The sequence below is a fragment of the Nothoprocta perdicaria genome, unplaced genomic scaffold (genome assembly GCF_003342845.1).
Source record: "Nothoprocta perdicaria isolate Ctin4 unplaced genomic scaffold, notPer1 scaffold_37, whole genome shotgun sequence".
NCBI classification, from domain to species: Eukaryota; Metazoa; Chordata; class Aves; order Tinamiformes; family Tinamidae; genus Nothoprocta; species Nothoprocta perdicaria.
Window position 1 is genome coordinate 576,794 of NW_020455610.1, and position 12,177 is coordinate 588,970.

The window sequence follows — 12,177 nt, forward strand, 5'->3', positions numbered from 1 at the left end:
CCTTCCTTCCTTCCTTCCTTCCTTCCTTCCTTCCTTCCTTCCTTCCTTCCTTCCTTCCTTCTTTCTTTTAAAGAAATGGAATCACACATACGCACAGAAATTCTAGAACACATTTTCAGGCTTTGAAAAACAGCTATCACTTTGGCTACACTGGATCTATTCATTTTTCTCAGAGATGTAACAATTAAATGGATCTATGAAGAACTGTGTATGAGGCCCTCGAGGTCATTCTGGACGTGTTTTCTCAGTTTGCTCATGCTGAGCTAAAAAGCTGTTGTCTAAAGCAGTAGCAGCAGAAAGAAAATGCATTAAAAAAAAAAAAAAAAACAGGCTTCTGTGAATTTATGAGGAGTGCATCACAAAGACAAATATTTCAGCCATGCAATTCCATTCTGCCTTTTCAGCTGTGTGTCCATAGCAAGTCAACGGCTAAATTGAAAAATCAATTCCAATTTAAATTATTGGAATAAAGAACACCAGGAGTCAGAGATAAAATGGCTTTGTTCTCTGAGATCCTTTTTAATTGGAAAGTTATTTCTTCAGGGTATTCTAATGGTTCTGAGGAAAGATTGCAAAACAAAGTTGATCGGCTGGGGGAAGGTTAATAGCTAATGTGCTTTTCTTGCTGCACAGCAGCCTCCTGTCTTTATGACAGACCCCATCATATGTAAAAAGACTCATGATTCTACATCATCTGGTACATGCGACTTCAGTGTCTCCCTCAGTCTCCCAAGGAAATTGTACCGTAGAGGTTACTCGGACACATTCACAACACTTTGTCAGTTGGCACTCTAATAGAAATGTCTTCACTTAGAAATGTATATGTGGTTATTTGCTTAAAATTCGCTTGAAATCAAATGGCTTTACTAAAAATTAAGGTCATGTTATAAGTATTAGGGATATTTAAAATAAAACAGTGACAACCCTACACAAGGAAAGTATTTTTTCTTAGCAACAAGAGTTAAAAAAAAAAAAAAAAAGTGTGAAATGGATTAGAAAGAATAAACTAGATCATATTGATACAAAGCAGAGTGAGAAAGGAAAGACAAGAGAGCACTGGAAGGAAAATAACAGATTAATAAACAATCATTACATTTAATGCAGAGCAGAAAGGAAAGCTTTGCTTCCCATACAAGTCTCATAACCAATGTCTAGAAATGTCATGGTTTAGTTATAACATCACAGTAACCTTTGCTCTGTTAGCAGAAAACTGTTTAGGGCAGCTATAGATTAGAAGCTTTAAATGGGCATTTAATTTGAAATTAATAAAACAGTTATGGTATGTGTTAAGAAAAGTTACTGAGGTTTGCTTAGTATATTTAATTAGTGTAAAAGAGATAAATCTAGTTGCCTTGTAATGAACTAAGAACTGCAGATACAGTAAATGTGTACTTACGTTCCTATTATTAATGCATTAAACTTGTAAGAATGTTTAGGAATTTAATTAGCATTTAATAAGATAGCTATAGCAAATTACAGTAGTTAGATGTTAAATGTAAATTAATATTTTTAGTATTTAATTGATATTAACTAATTAATTACTGTTTATTACACGGCAACTAGATTTATCTTTTTATAGAGTTATTAAATCTAAATTAAAAATGTTATTTTAAGTGGCCTAGGCTCAATTAAAAGAATATATTCTCTCAGATTTCCAGAGTTTACCTTCATACAGGAATTGGGTTAGCTTTTCATATCAAATTTGGAACATATATTATATAACATATAAGGAGATTAAGTATCTTCACACATGAGTAATATTAGTCATGTGGATAATCCAAATAAAGTAAATAGTAGTTACTCAAGTAAGTAGAAATCATTTCTGTGTAAGTATTTTCTGAGTAAGTCAATTGAAGGAGAAAATTTGCAAACCCAAACAAAATTTATTTATGAATATCAAACAAGATTTCCATTGCCATTTAGGGATAACCTTTCAAGTTGCTCAACCACAAATTTAGCAAAAACCAAAAATCAGATTTTCAAAGAACCTGCAAATGAGCATATTGATTAAGAAAATTTCACCACCGATAATAAGGTAGGTTGTGTGCCTGTGGAATACTTTGGAATTTCTAGCTGTTACTTCAGCACTTAAATGAGAGTTGCATTCTCTACAAGTATAATTTGAGGCATGCAATACTCACCCTACAAAATTGCTCTTGCGTACATAATGAAAAGAGCAATTTTGCAAAAGCAAAAAATAATGTATGTTAAGTAATCTAGTTTGCTGATATGTCAAAGAAGTTGCTCCTAGCTCCTGGGACCATATTTCAGTACAGGACTGTTCACTGAACATGTGATAAAGAGGAAAACACATATCATCAGAAAAGGGAACTCGTTAGACTTTCTTCTTCCACTGAAAATCCTTCAAGTGCATGCATAGAACTGGGCATATGTGGAATTGTGATGCCATATGAGCACTCATCCAACGAGAACGGCTGCTTGGGGTGTCTCAGGTGAGGTCCCCTCAGAGTCTTCATTAATCATTCATGCTCTAAAATATTTAAAGTGGCAGAAGAATTAGATCTTTCAAAAAATTCACTTAAACTTCTAAGCTTTAGTTTCTAAAGATGTAAAATTAGGAGTATATTTAATTACCTCATGGAATAATCTGCTATTTACCAAAAGTGGTTAACAAAGCCTGACTTATTTGCAAGTTCTGCAAATCTTTGCATATTTAATTGCCTGTTATTTTATATGTCCTTCCAGAAAACGAATAAACATCAGATAGCATTAGACTAAGTTAAGATCTCTGTGGGGTCTCACTAAAAATTTACCATCAATTGAGTATCACAGTAAGCATAGTAAGCTTACTTCAGTTAAGAATCCGAATGAACAGAGTAAGCTGTTTCTTTTTTTTTTTTTTTTTTAATTAGAACTTCAGATACTACAAAGTCAAACAGCCTACATAAGTACTTATCTGCTTTGTGAAATGTGACAACTGAACTTGTCTGTTTGCAATTTGTTCTGTCAAGCTGAGGAGTGGGCACTTCTGTCTCTACCACTAGTGGTTATATGCTGTACTGCAATACTCTGCAGCTATGTTAGAAGTAGCTTATTTCTCTTTCTTTCATACACAGTTGCATGAATGCATAAAAATAATGGCGACAAGGAAAAATATAATTGCAACAATAGATTCATAGGACTTGGCATAAGAAGGAAAGTGAAAGGAATGAGGAGTTTCACTGGTAGAGCACTGTCCAGTCAAAATGTCGTTAACAGCAACAAGTACTCTCAATAATTTAATTCTTGAAATAGATGCTGTGCACACTAAAATTTGGGGGGTTATAGAGAGAATTTTTTTTTTTTTTCTGGATTGTTCCTTTGATCTTTAAGGCCTTCACTGTAAAACTACATTGGCCCTTTTAATATCTTTATTATTATTATTATTATTATTATTATTGTAATTATAATTTAATCTCAATACTTTTTAATTTGTTTCTCATTTTCCACAGAGGTATATTAGACTACTACTTCTCTTTGTCATTAGCTCTGTATAAAAAAAATGCCTGATCTCAGTCAAATTATCAGCAAAACTCAAATAGATTTCCGTGGACTGGGGATTTTGACAGTTTCTAATTCTCCACTGTTCTTAATTCTCCATTATTGAAGGTGAATGTATATATATTGCTGTTTTTTATAAATTATGGTTAATATATTCAAGTATCTGAATGAAATCTACTGACATTCTTTTTTTTCTATCGGTACTTCCTTAGTGGCAAAGGCTCTATCTTCTAGATAACCTGTTTATCTGAATCATAAGACTGTCCTCCACATACCCTAACACAGGAATCTTTTTGGTGATTCATGTGTAGATGTATTTGTCACAGACCAGATGGTGGTATAGTTAAAGTTTCCCATGAGTGCAGTACCTTGAGATTTTGAGCTCCATGATAGTTGGTCCAGGAATTTTTCATACTTGCTCTCTTCAAGGTCTTCAGGGTCTTTAGCAGATGCTACTGTAGTTTACTTATTTGAGTGCCACCATGCCTCTTTCATTATCGTATTGTCCTAACTGATTTAGTAAATGTTTTTTATCTATACTGTAAAATTCAGAGTGAGAAGAGTTTTTTTTTTTTTTTTTTTTTTTTTTTTTATTCTACATTCCTGTATCTGCCAGTGTACAGAAATAGCTTCTCTAAATTGAGGTTTCTACAGATTGTTTCCCTGGGGGATTACATTCTTTTGGGTAAAAAAAAAAAAAAAAAAAAGAAAAAAAAAAAGTAGGGAAATAAATATTACATTTTCCAAAGAAAAAAGCATAGAGAAAGGAATCTGAAGTCTCAAACTATATTCTTTTTTATTCAATTACTTTGTCCTTGACAGTCCCCAAAATCCAACTGAATTTAATGGAAGAAAAAAAATACATGGGATCTAGATGGGAAAGTAAAGGAACTGAATAGTACTGTCCAATATTAACACTCTTATGCTCATTGTCCTTAAAATTATCAAATATTTTTGCCTTTTATTTGGCTATTTACCTTTGTGGGTTGAAAATGGCACATTAGAATATTTCTGACATGGTTAACATATATGTAGATACATATATGCACTTATACACATACATATTTTCAGTAGTGGCTAAAGACAAGACTGAACAGGCACAAACTGAAAAATACTCCATCTTCCTCATACTTTATCTGAGTATGAGGAAGAACTTCTTGACTGTAAGGGTGACAGTGTACTGTAACTGGCTGCCCAGAGAGGTTGTGCAGTCTCCCTCTTCGGAGATCTTCAAGATCCACCTGGATATGATGGATGTGCAATGCGCTCTAGGTGACCTTGTTGGAGCAGGAGGGTTGGACTAGATGATCCATTCCAATCTCAAACATTCTGTGGTTCTGTGATATGTGTAGAAATTCATGTATTCATTACTTCCCCAATGTCTGCAAAGTTCCTTGTCAAGAGCAAGGATGATTAGAAGTTTCATTCAGTCCATTTTTCAAAGAGGTTTCCCAGATTTTGAATCTGACGTAAGGATGTTGTATAGTATCTGTATGTCCAACTTCTTTTGCTTCCTGGTCTGGACTGGTGGCTCTAACATTTGACATGACTCTGAAACAAATCTTCTCACAATAATCTTAAAGAAACATGACTATGCAAAGCCCATACTTACTTACACAGAAAATCTACGCACTTGAGGCTAAGTGCAGCATCTAATAATTGTATTTTGTGTTGATTCTTCTGTTTAAATTAATATGCATTAGAGATTGTAAATGTATGTACTTTCTTGGCCTACTTTTAGGTTGAAGCTTAAAAATGTTTTGGAGAGATTAATTGCTTAACTGCTCTAAAATAGTATTGAATATGTCAAAGCTAAAACCTGAGGACATTTAACATGAATTCTTTAAATGCTCTTTGAATTGTATCACCATCAATCTGCAATGCAAGACCTAGATACAGCAATCCCATCTGAATCATGCTACAGTTAGTATGTACCTGTTAATATAATTTATCAAGCATTCTAAACCCATAGGACATAAACGTACGGCATTCAGACTGAAAAAAAAAGTTCATTATAAGTTGCAAGTAAAACAGAGTGAATGCATTATTGGCATTTTCTATGCAGTGTTTTCTGCTATCTGTCTCCTTAAACCATTTCACACTGAATGGTTTCTTGCGTGCTCTGTTGCAGATTTATTCTTCTCTTGATGCATGCATGTAACTCCCCATTAATGCTAGTAGGAATGAGATTTACGTATGTGCACTGAGAGGAGAATAGACCCTGTGGTATTTTATTCGCCTATACAGTATTATAGCCTCTGAGGATAGATTTGATTTTTTTGTTGTTAGCAAAAAAGCAGCTTGACAAGTAGCTTTTTGATTGATAATACACTGGGAATCATAATTTATATAATCTTACACCTGCTACTGAACATAAAGGTCACTTTAAAAGGTGTGAATTGTGTGTGCTGGGGCAGAGCATAAACTACAGGGTCAGTTTTCAGCACTTACTCGACAGCAGAAAAACAGACAAAAACTCCTATCGGAGCTGATCAAATTGAAAATATCATGGCAGGGATTGTAATTAACAGCAAGTTTCCAGAACTTGACATTCTGAGCAAGTGTCATTCCCCAGGTTATTACAGAGGGAATTAGAGTGGCCTTTCACTGTCAAACTGATATATACCATTGGAGCATTGCTGAAGAAAAAGTACCATTTGTGATGTCTTTTCAGGATTTAAACATCTGCTGAATTCCATCTCTTTCTATCATCTTCTGAAAATAGATACACATCTCAAAAGGTCTCTATTTTGGGCATTGAATGGATTTAATATTTCAACATTTTTCTTCTTTAAAAAATTGCTCTACTTTATATGTAAGGGGACTCTCATGTATAGCATTAACATGGCATTCTCAAAACTCAGACATATTGGGGCTTCATGAAATGTATTCCTCTGATAAATCACTGCATACAGCCTCTTTTGTTAAAGAATTCTATTGATATGCTGGGAAAAACAAGAGAAAAACCTTTCTTACTGTTAAGTAGAAAGAAATTTGTTTCTATTTTTGTCTTTTTTTTCCCCTCTTTTTTTTTTTTATCGTATTGCAAATATGTAAGCTAACTAAAGTTTATGCAAAGCATTACATGTTACTGGACAGAATCCAAATTATTAACCTTCTTGTGGTAATCTTAATCTCCTGCTGCTGTTTAGAAGCAATAGCATAATAATATTTTCAGGGTAGGAATTTCTTAATTTTGCTGTTGGACATTGGCATTGTGAGTCAATGTTTTGTGGTTCTATCATGCTTATCATTTGCTGTAATTTTTAATTATATAATAGATAGGATTCATTTCATCCCAATTTTTACCTAATAAATAACCCAAAGTCTTCAAAAGCTAATATCAGTTATCTTTTGGGACAGGAGGGAAGGGGGAGGGATTATCAATTTTCTTCATCCTTTAGATATGACTCTGTCGTGAATGTGTTGAGTGATTTTAACTTCTGTATTGATAATTAGGAGTTTTGAGGCAATTCGGGATTTCTAGTCTATGATGGCAACTATTGAATTCCTCCATGTGACTGTAGTCTCTATAGATTTGAATATGGTGTTTGGACCAAGACTTGGTCTGGAATTTGGAAATAATACCTACAACATGGACTGTTCATTGCCCGCTGTCAGATGTATTTCTCTTTTCCAGATGGGGGAGATGGTTACAAGAAATTATTTATGAGATTAATGGAACAGGGGAAACAATTCACTTTATATAAAATAACTGCTTTTAGGATCAGCTTTGTTTTCACAGATCACTATTGTTTACAAATGGCCTACCATAAATTAAGCAGACACCTCCATGATGGGGATGAAAGTCTTGGCAACACTGATTAGTGGTGGCAATTATCTTAGAGCTTTATGCAAAGTTTGCCAGTCATCTCTTCCTTTGCCATTTCATCTGCAGTATCTTCTTACAAGAAAAAAGAATAAATAAAAGTAAGAACTAGAAAGAGATTTGTAACATATATAAATTATCAGTGCTTCTTTAACTAATGAGGGAATGAAAAACACTTTTTTTTACAGATGGGATATTTTAGTAGCATTTTGTAAACTTCTATTTAGTGTCTTCTAAAGCAGTCATAACTGACTGCTGAGAAAGAGTGCTGAACTATAGGTAAAGCTAATATAAACAGTAGAGAAATTTTTTTATTTTTTCGTTTCATATGTACACAGTTAAAATTTTAGCTGAGATTATTTCACTGAGGTTGCCTAAAGATATTTGTTTCCCTCATCAAGTTAATTCAATTAAGTTAAAATTTTTTCTTCCACTTCTCTAGTGACTGGTAAAGGCTTTTATATGCCCTAGGCAATAATCACTCAATATTGTCATCATTTCTAACATTGCTGTTGCATATTGTTCATAGAAATTAAAATTTTACTTAAACTAGACACAGAATTCTGAAACAGAGTTGTTTTACTGATTTTAAATGATTATTTTTTCCATGCAGAATGTCAGAGATTATTATTTTTATCCATCTCACTAAATATCCATAATCACTGAATAAAACAGCTAAATAGAATACTACTTATAAGTGTTTGTCATTTGGGATGTATACTCTCACATAATAGCATTTTTGCCTGCTTCTGCATGTTCAAGGGAAGATACAAGTGATTCAGGAAGGACCAGAGGGATTTTTCATGGAAGTGCAAATGTAACACCATATTTTATGGTGGATGATAGTTTACGAGAGGAAGCTTTCTGGATGTCAGTGCTGGAGTGTGAGAATCAGCTTTTAACACTATCACTGCCACTTCTTAAGCTGATGAGCCAACCTTTGTTTATCACATGTTAAATGATTATTCATTATGATAATTCAAAACAATGAACAACAACAAAACTACTAGAAGAAGGAATAATGGCTTTATGTTTTCTAGGGAAAAAAAAAAAAAAAACAAACATTGCAATCATTAATCAAGGTCAAAGTGACATAAATCCCTTGCAGGTCCAGGAGCTTTGGGAAGAAATTAACATTTGAGGAGGAGATTAAGTAATGTTTATTAATTGCTTAATAACAAAAAGATTTCTAGCATTAGATTAAGCGTACCTTTTATTTCATGATTTTTTGAAAAGATAACAAGATATTGTTCTCTTGTAGCTGGTAAGAAAGATGTCTTACTTGGCAAAGATATGCGTGTTTAAGTTTGTTTTAAAACTGTTCTGGAAAAGCACAACGTTAACCATCTTATTTAAAGAGAGTAGTAGTTATCAGTGTGTTGGTAAATAAAGAGCAGTTTTCTATCTATGGAAGCAAAGCAAAATCGATGATTAAAAAAAAATTGTGTATATAGTCAATGGAAAAATAAAGTTCACATGCTACAGAAGAATATAAATCAAAATATTGTTGTTTGGCTAAAAATACCAAGACGAACATATCAAATTTGAATTCCAGAAGCATGTTATGTTGTTTATAAATTCTGCATAAATATGCAAATGTTTAGGTGAAAGGGAATTCAAACCTTAAACAAATATGTGTAATAATACCTACCTTTATATGTGTAATAATACTTACCTTTCTATAATGCACTTCAAATGACAGCCTGGGGGTTCATGCAGATCTGTCTCATCTGGGAAGGACAAGATATGGTGAAAAAACAGGAACCTTCAGCTTCTCCTCTGAGCTTCATCCGTGGAGAGATACACAGTTCTTTCTATCTTCAAATTAAAAGAATCTTGCTTTTTAACTTTCTACTGTGGGTTGTATTTGCATTATACACTCCTTTTCTGGACACAGACTTTTAGTTCTGCCCTGAGGGAGGAATATGGAGAGAGGTTATTCCCAGAATCAAAGGTATGGCTCCTGCTACCAGATCTGAATATATCTATGCTATCTGGCAGAACGACAGTTTAATGGAATAGATAGTCTGTAATTTGGCAATAAGCAAAATGTTCAGTCTAAAAGAGGGATTAAATTTGGGAAGAGCTGAAGTCTGCTGATACAGGCTTCCATGACTTTTTTAGTCAGGCTTTGCAACCACTGGAAGGGAAAAAAGTATTTTATCTTTAGCCAGTTAAGACTCATTTCTGCCTAATAGTTATATGATGTCTAGAAACATCCTGAGCAAAAGAAATCATTCAAGGAGATGTGGTGTCTTCCAGTTCTCAGTAGCAATGCTTTTTTTTTCTCGTTTGTTTGTATGTTTGTTTTCTTTTCTTCTATCCTACAACATAACCATAACAGAGACTATCATCTCAAATCCACCTTTCCCTTCAGTTGCATCTCAGCATAAAAGTTAGTTATTTCTATTTTAAATATTTCATTTTTAGTATTTCATTTCACACAGCTTTTACATTTAAAAATAGAAACAAGTATCTTGTTGAAAGTACCAATTTCTCTTTTTTACCTTGACAGCTATGATAGGCAACAAATAGAGAACGATACATGCTCAAATTTTAAAGATTTCACTTTATCTTTGTATATGCTAGAATTATCTCCTTTTTCAGAACTAAACACCAAAGTGGCATATTAGAACAGAAATAATACACTATTGTATGTATGTCAAAATGCAGAACAGATCACAATGTATGCAAATAGGAAACTAATTTGGATTGCAAAAAAAACATTCCTCTGAGGTCCGCCCACATGCATTAGCTTCCTTTCAAATTAAGTAGTTGTGTTTTTTTTTAAAAAAGTTGCCAGAACAAATGAATATAACTGAAAATAAGAAGCATGCTAGATCAGAAAGCAACTCAACACACATCAATACTTTGCAGATGAAATCCTTACTTTATTGGAAAGTGTTATGTGAATCTTCGTCTGACTGGTCATGGTCATAACGGCAAGGGGCTCCCTGAGGAAACCAAAAGCCCTTTTGCCTTTACTATACCTTCAAGTACACATGAAACCAAATGCAAAATGCAGTGACATCAACGGTCTATAAAACTGTGACCTTCAAGTTGATGGATTTAGAGTAATAAAAGGACTCAACAGCAGCTGACATATAAACATAAAAGGAAGTTGTAAGAACAACCCACTTTGGTTTATAACGAGAAAGGAATTTGATATTATGTTTACAGATTCCTCAGACTTTGCTGGTTTCACAGACTACTTTCACCTGAGTACATTTCTAAATTTGAGACATGAGGCAGGAGAGTGGGACGGGAGTCTTAGATTACTTGGATATAAAATAGGAATGAAGGTTGATGTTAAAAAAACAGCTATAAAGGAAATATGTAGGTGGAAAAATTAAAAAGGAGTGTATGTTTCTGAAAAATATATTTTATAATTTTATTATAATAATCATATAATAATTGTATTATAAATGCACTTTTTAATAATTAGTAATCACAAATAAAGCATTACAGGCAAACCTTTCTAACAACAAATTCTAGGGCTTTGAAGTATTGTCTAGAAAATATATTTCTAGTTTACAGACAATAGTTTTTTTTTTTTTTTTCAGTGAAATAAAGCAGGGAAATGGATTTAGCTAAAACAGCAGGATATTAAGGGACAGTGCTTCCAAAATCATCACCAGTCAGCAGCCCATTCCTGGGGCATCCTAGTGAACTGTCCGAGCGTCCTGAAGCAGAGATTGCCAAGAGGGGGCAGCAGCACGTTGAGTCACTGGAGAGCTCCCACCTTCACTGGGGGTCTGCAGGTATTTGCTAAACTGGGGACAAATCTGGAAAGGTAGTCCGATGATGACAATATTCAGAAAAAAAAAACAAACACTCTTTCTGTCCAATAAGAAAAAGATTTGATTTTCTGTAAATTCTTCAGATGAATCCTGAACCTTCAGAATTCTTACCTCTCACAAGCAAAATGCTATAAAAAGATGTATCTTATAGTTCCAAGTCATAAAAGTATGTCATCTACTACCCAAAATTTAGATTTATCACAGGATCAGTGTTCATTACATATAGTTTAGTTTAAATGCATGGTGGCATCTCTGTAGATGAATAGAAATCAACAGTTCTGTGTACATTTTCAGTACATAGGGGGGAAAAAAAACATCTAGATGCATAGGTATCATCTGATTTACACATAAAAATGTAATTTCTTGTCCACTGACAAATCTTGACTGTATATGACTGCAGTCTGGCTTAACCTTGAGCCCTAGTATATTCACAAGATTTCTAAATTTGAAGTTATTTGCATGCAGAGGAAAAATTCTTACAGTTCTGCCAGCATACTATGTTTTTCCAAAGCTTTCATCTCTTTATATAGGCTCTTATGTAATCACCACCTTCACAGTATCTAAGGGGCCTAATGACTCCTTGTTCTGCCAGGTTTGCACTTAGAGCGTTTTATTGCCACTCTTTAGAAAGGTGTTTGAACTGTGGCAGGTAGGACAATCCAAAGACAGATCTCATTTCAAAGTATTCTGAAGGGAATAGCTAGTAAAGGAGAGCAGTGATTGATGCAAGAGAAGACATAAGAGGCTTTTTTTTCTTCTTCTTCCTTTTTTTTTTTTTTTTTTTTTTTTTTTCTTCTACATTTTTCCACTTACATATTTCCATTTTTACCTAGTTTATTTTTTTCCTTTTTCTTTTTTTTGCTAGCTACAGAAAAGTCTAGACTCTCCACTTTAAACTTGAAAGGGGACTCTTAGATCTGATCTTCTCAAAGTCTCTAATCTATGTAAAATGGGCATTGCGGTAAAAATAGTGTAGGTATGATCAACTCACATGCATAGCTGGAGTGCAAGGTATATTTGTGAGTCTAAGTGCTTTGAAAATGCTTG